The following is a 7,476-nucleotide window of genomic DNA, read 5'->3' as shown; positions in this document are numbered from 1 at the left end:
ACTCTTGCCTAACTCCTTTTCGCCAATTCCGGATTATCCTTATTTAATGTGCACTTTGGTGTTGTCGCTGCCATTCTTGCTGCGATTTTGGCCTGAGAGGACGTGATAGGGTTCATAAGAGGAGGCAACTGCCCAACCTCCATTTTCTATCACGAGGAGCAATAGAGCAAGGACGAGGCACTTAGGAAGGGCCTTTTGTTGTGGTTCAGAATTTCCAACCATGTTTTTCTTTCCTATGGCACGTGAATCAAAGAATTAAAAAATTCGGACATGGGGTGCATTAGAAAAATTAAAAGAGGTAGAAATTTGAAAAAAATATTGCGAGAGCTTTTTTTTAGATTTAAATCAAGCTCTCAATGAGCACCAATTTATTTTTGTAAAATTCCGCCGCGCTTAGATTTGATGAAATTAGAGAGAGAGAGAGAGAGAGAAAGAGAGAGAGAGAGAGAGAGAGAGAGATTTTGAGTTGAATTGCATAGGATCAATTTACAAAGAATGAATTAGTGATAGGGTATTCATGGAAGCTAGTGCCCGACCATGGTGTGTGGGAAAACCCACGCCACATCTCCGCGTCCAATTGACCAAGGTGTGTCATCCCTTAGATGCAGTAGGAAAATATCTTTGAGATGTTGAAATATCTTAAAAATGTTTGAGAAAAGTCCTTACAGGTATTATTAAATATATGATAAATATTAAGAATTATATTTGGAGAATACCTTGATTGAATTTAATTGTATTTCTTTGAATAAAGGAATATGTTTTCAATTAGGAAAGCTTAAATGTAGGAATTAATTATTAGTTCTAGCTTTAATTCAATTACATTATCTCCTTGTTATGTGAAAATGAGTTTGGAGAAATATTAGTCTACAACTTAGGCTACTTTGTGGTTAAACTGTCGGTGGAATGAAATGTGGGCCTTGCCAATTGATGACAACATTCTTGTCAACTGTGAATAGAAGTCTACGTGTTAGCTCTGGTATTTTTTGAATTATTTTTGGCTCCATAGTGTTAGCTAAACTAACTTGCTTACAGCCAGTAGTGGATCTAGGATTTTAAACTCGGTGATCCAAAAAATAAAGGTCAAAAAATTTATAGACAAAAATAACATTAAAAAGAAATTATGATACATTTCATTCAAAAATCATATGCAAAACAACATTACAAACTATAAAATCCTAATTAAAGTGTCCACGACGAGGTTTCCAAGTCTAAAAATGTTTCATGATAGCTTCATTACCCATACATGAAAAAACATCTTTCTCAATGTAAATAACTAAGTTGTCACTCAACCATTGATCTCCCATTTTGTTGCGAAGTTGACTCCTTAATGATATTCGTAGTAGAAAAGGCCATTTCCACTGAAGCGGTTGCAACCAGTAAAACCAAAGTCAACTATACAAGCAAATATACATATGCAAATGTTTGATGCAACCTTTTCTCCACCATTTTCTTAGCAAGATTATTAATTTTTCAATTGAGAGAAATCATTATCAGAACCACTACAAGAAAACAGAGAATAAGTGACAGAATTCTATGTGACTCGTGAAAATTCGTCACATATTGTCAAAATATGTGAGGAGTTGTTAAGACCATCTCCAAATGAGATGTCAAATATTTCAAATAAAATTAAAAAACATTTAAGTGTTATCCAATGGATATGCCATATATGATGTGGCATGTGAGTCCTTGCTTTCTAACTACTTTTTTTTTTTTTTACAACAAACAAAGAAGGAGTCAAATATATTTAATTTAACTTTTAATGCATGAGTCCCATTAACAACCAATAGAATAAAAACTAAAACTAATTTTGATTATTTTTTAATAGTTAGTGTAACTCTAGGCTTAATAAAATAATAAAATAAATATTTGACACATCTATTGGAAAAGAAGAGAATTTTGCATTTGTATTCAATTTGCCACATCAACTAGGCCTGGCAGTTCCTGACACGACCCGATAACCCGACACGACACGACACGAAATTAACAGGTGTTCGGGTCGACATGATAACGAATCGGGTCGTTATCAGGTAACCCGATAAGCACCTGTTAAGATAACGGGTTGGTTCGGGTATACACGTGGGTAACACGATACACGATAAGCAGAATATTAATTTTATAATTTTATAACCCTAAAAAATACTATAATTATATATATATATATTAAATTAACTATAATAATTATAATTATTATATATACTATAATAATTATACCCCCAAAATATTAACTATAATAATTATATATATATAATTTTAAATTAAATTTTATACCCCTAAAAACTATAATAATTATACGTACATAATAAATAGGTTTAAATCTACTTAATAAATATATATATATACCATTGAACTTGATGGGATACGAATTATACGAAACTAATTTCAACGATCCAACCGTCAAAATTGTTTGTATATGCTTCAAGATTGCATCATTAAAAAATCACAAAAAATAAACATTCAGAGATCAAGTAACTGAACAAAACTTTTCAACGGTTATAAAACGAAAAATCACAAAAAATAAACATTCAGAGATCAAGTAACTGAACAAAACTTTTCAACGGTTATAAAACGAAAAATCACGATTTAACTGTTATTTTAACTCCGATTTTTATGATTTTTTACAGTTACACTCCTTGAACATATATGAATACAATGAATGAATTTGATCTTTAATTTCAAATATTTACACTAGTGGATATTATACTTAATGAAAGTATGAATAAACTCTTAAGTGGTAGTAAATGTATTGTTTTGATGGGATACGCATTCTACGAAACTAGTTTCAACGATCCAACCGTTAAACATGTTTGTATATACTTCGAGATCGCATACGCCAAAAATTGCAAAAAACAAACATTCAGAGATTAAGTAACTGAACAAAACTTTTTGACGGTTATAAAACAAAAAATCACGATTTAACGATTATTTTAACTCCGATTTTGATGATTTTTTACAGCTACACTCCTTGACCCTAAATGAATACAATAAATGAATTCGATCTTCAATTTAAAATATTTACACTAGTGAATCTTATGTTATACTTAATGAAAGTATGAATAAACTCTTAAATGTTAGTGAATCTATTATTTTTATGGGATACGCATACGCCAAAAATTGCAAAAAACAAAGATTCAAATATCAAGTAATGAGACAAAACATTTCGACGGTTATAAAAAGAAAAATCACGATTTAACAGTTATTTTAACTCCGATTTTGATGATTCTTTACAGCTACACTCCTTGACCCTATATGAATACAATGAATGAATTCGATCTTCAATTTAAAATATTTACACTAGTAGATACCACAAAATCTTATGTTATACTTAATGAAAGTATAAATAAACTCTTAAGTGTTAGTGAATCTATTGTTTTGACAAAATACGCATTCTACGAAACTAGTTTCAACGATCCAAAAGTCAAACATGTTTGTATATACTTCGAGATCGCATACACCAAAAATTACAAAAAAAAAAACATTCAGATATCAAGTAACAGGATAAAACCTTTCGACGGTTATAAAAAGAAAAATGACGATTTAACGGTTATTTTAACTCCGATTTTGATGATTTTTTACAGCTACACTCCTTGACCCTATATGAATACGATGAATGAATTCGATCTTCAATTTAAAATATTTACACTAGTGGATACCACAAAATCTTATGTTATACTTAATGAAAGTAAAAATAAACTCTTAAGTGTTAGTGAATTTATTGTTTTGATGAGATACGCATTCTACGAAACTAGTTTCAATGATCCAATCGTCAAACATGTTTGTATATACTTTGAGATCGCATACGCCAAAATTTACAAAAAACAAACATTCAGATTAAGTAACCGAACAAAACTTTTCGATGGTTATAAAACGAAAAATCACTATTTAACGGTTATTTTAACTCCGATTTTGATGATTTTTTACAGCTACACTCCTTGACCCTATATGAATACAATGAATGAATTCGATCTTCAATTTAAAAAATTACACTAGTGGATACCACAAAATCTTATGTTATACTTAATGAGTATAAATAAACTATAATAATTATATACATTAATTTAACAATTTTATACCCCTAAAAACTAAAATAATTATATATATATATATATTAAATTATGTGTTTTAATGTTTTGAAGTAATATTTATGTAGCAAAGTGTGATATGTGCAAATTTAAGAAAAAAATATATGTTTCTTAACGGGTCATAATGGGTTATAATGGGTCGGGTCATTTTACCCGACTTGTTAAGATAACAGGTGTGACACGACACGATCCGTTAAGATAACAGGTGTTACACGAAAACGACATGAACAAGACAGATACGACCAGTTTGCAAGGCCTAACATCAACCATCAAATAAAATTTTGACATACTGTATTTGACATCTCATTTAGAGATGCTCTAACAGTCGTCAGATATGACTGTTTCGTAAGTACCAAAGTTGGAAACTACTCGGTGACGAAAAATTTCATTCCGCGTTCTGGTAATCCGAGAAGAACAGTGGAAAGCGTCACATAACCCTTTCAGATTCCTTCCCAAATCTAAAGCGGGAAGTAGTGGCGCCCTAATGAATTATCAAATTTGGGACCTTAAATAATTAAAAATTTAAGACTAATATTTAATTCTAGACTACAATTCACATTCCCCTTTCTTCTCCTCTCAGCTCTCGCACCACCGTGACCCAGAAACCCTGAACCCGCCGATCTCGTCTCTCAATCCTTGTATACATATCTTTAGCATGACGACACGCCAATCCACGCCAAACACCGTAATCGTCTCTCTCTCTGCGCCCGCTCTCTATTGCGCCTATCACCTCCTCGCAATTTCTTGCTCCACGACTGAAAAACCTAGAACCCTAGATACTCCTTTCATCAACAACTCAAATTCAAGGTTTAAACAATTCAATTTTATCATTCTTTTTAACAATGGTTTTGAATTTGCAAGTAATTACTTCCAGAATTAGTAAGCTATCAGCCCTTCAGCTCCCCATCCATCCTCTGAGGCCTATAATTCGGTAAATTTTGGTTTTCTGTATTTAAGATTTATATGTATTTGTCCCTGGGCTATTTTGCTATGAGTAATCGTTTGGGATTATTCACATGATTTAGTTGCACATATATAGGTTTTAATAAGTTGTTTTATTTGGTCGTTCTATTTTAATGCTTTTTTGTTTGTTATGAACTTGCAGGATGGAATTTTATTTCTGGACTTCTTTGGTTTTTCTTGGTAATTTAAGGTAAAAGATTCTCAGTTGTTGTTGATATCATTTGTTGAAAAGGCTTGGGAATTTCAATTACTGTGAATTTGAATCATAATTCTTTAAGTGCTCTGTATTTGAAGAAAGATTGGAAATGGGTCTCTAGGATTTAAGAAACTATAAAGAAAGATTTAAGCAATATATATATCCTTCTCATATATATGTATATATTCAGCTGCTCAGTTGCGTTTAAGCCTTGAGGATATCTCAATTGTGTTTAAGCAATTTGGGATATCTCAATTGCGTTTAAGCAACATATAACATATATATATGTGTGTGTACGTGGTTTGATATTGTTATGCTTTGAAAAAAAACTGCTTCCGCTGTGCTGTGAGAATAAGCGGTTGTGAAATAAAGCTGTAAAGTGTTTGGTAAATTTTTTTGTAAAAATGCTTTTGAAAAAAAAAAGCAGTATTATAATGTTTGGTAAACTTTTATGTAAAACAGATATGAAAAAAAGCCGATTTTTCAAAGTTGTGTTTTGCAGCTTCTTGTTTTTTGCCTTTTTCACCCAAAATTGTGAAAAAAAGTTGAAGCTGAATGTTTACCAAACACAAAAAAGCTCCCAGCTTTTTCTGATACTAGTTTTTTTCAAAATCACCTCAGTACCAAACCAGGCCTAAGTTAGATACCAAATAGTTGAACGCTTATGTCATAGTTTGATTATTATGACTTTGCATTGATTTTAAGTAATTTCTTCCAACTAGCGAGACTTTTCATCCAGTGTGTTTTTCTATTCCTTTATTGGTTAGAGGCCATTAGCTTAGGTGAATATATCCATTGGGTTGTTTAGTAAGAGTACAACCACCTTTGTAATTTGTTATGATTGTGTTCTTTGCATACTGATCATGGTTTTTGATAAAGGTAGCTTCCTTGTTTGTGTTTTGTAATCCAAGATGTCACGGGTTTAGGTTTTATGCTCTGCAAGTTTGGTAGTTTTGCTTTGAACATTCATCTTAATCTCACTTAATCAAACATACTTGGCAATTTAAGTGAAAACTGGAACTCCCGTAACTCACTTTTTGAAGGATTAATACCGAGTAAGATTGTTCTGTTTTTACATGCACAGGTAACTGAGCATTGCAGGTGCAGAACTATACATTATCTTAGATAACAATGGATGAGATTTTCTACAATGCTTGAAGAAAAGAGATTTAAACTTTTGCAGCTATAAATGTGTAATGCGTTCTTCTCTCAGGTGTGAATTTGGAAAAATCATGTCATTCACTGTTTTTTTCTTTCTAATACTAATTTAGAAGTGTGACGCATCTTCCTATTGTAGTCTCATAGGTATATATAATCATTTTAACTTTTATGCTAATACGATCCTTATTGATCTCAGATCTTTCACAGAAGTAAACTGAACAATGCAACTGCAGCTGTATAGCTTGAAATGATTCGGGGACTAGCATCATGGGTTTTGTGCGTTGTGGCAACAAGTTTGTATTAGTCAATTGAGTTGGGAGAACTGGCAACAAGTTTTTGTTATGTTATTAGTTTTGAAGTTACAATTCGAGTGTATTAGTTTGTAGGATTTTTATATTAGACATCATGTAAATGTAAAACTTACCTCCATTTGAATTATAAATAAAATTTGTCTTGTGTCAAGGATGTTTCATATTATTTATTTACTTATTATACAGTTAGTTTTCAATATGGTTATGAAAGTAACAAAATCAATAAATAAAATAAAATAAAAATAAATAATTTCAAATGAGAAGAATTCTTATATTCCTCACTTACTCTGGGTTTGGGCGACAACCAACTCATCACAAATAGCAGCAATACGTGATGAACAACGCGTCACGTACACTAGAAATCTATTGAGGCATAGAGAATTCGTCACACATACTTTTATGTGATGCGACATAGGTGACGCTCACTGTGACGACAGAAATTCGTCACATATATTATTATATGACGAATTTCAAGGGGTCACAGAAGCCATGTTTTCTTGTAGTGCACAAAACGAATATAAATATCAAATTGATCTTCAAGTGCTGATCTATCTCAATCCTTGAAATCTTTAAGATACATCTGAGCAAGGCGAACAAGCCTGTCTTTATCAAAAGCTATAAATGAATCATTCGGGCTCAACACATGCCAAGCAAATAAGCAATTCAGTATTACCTTTAGCTAAGCGATCATCTAATTCTGTAAGTTGGAAATCAATGACCTCAAAAAAGAGTTCCACTTTGTAATGATAACGATTGGTCTTTTTTG

The 7,476-nt window shown here is 31.7% G+C and overlaps 1 long non-coding RNA gene across 1 annotated transcript; it reads left to right on the top strand.

Moving 5' to 3' along the window:
* Nucleotides 1–4,908: 4,908 nt before the first annotated feature.
* Nucleotides 4,909–6,861, top strand: LOC103405653 (uncharacterized). The gene is made up of 4 exons (XR_524459.4): nucleotides 4,909–5,010; nucleotides 5,185–5,232; nucleotides 6,323–6,451; nucleotides 6,596–6,861. It is a non-coding gene; the product is annotated as an uncharacterized lncRNA (long non-coding RNA).
* The last annotated feature ends 615 nt before the right edge of the window (nucleotides 6,862–7,476 follow it).

The sequence above is a fragment of the Malus domestica genome, chromosome 17 (assembly GCF_042453785.1).
Source record: "Malus domestica chromosome 17, GDT2T_hap1".
NCBI lineage: Eukaryota > Viridiplantae > Streptophyta > Magnoliopsida > Rosales > Rosaceae > Malus > Malus domestica.
This window is presented reverse-complemented; position numbering and strand designations above follow the sequence as displayed.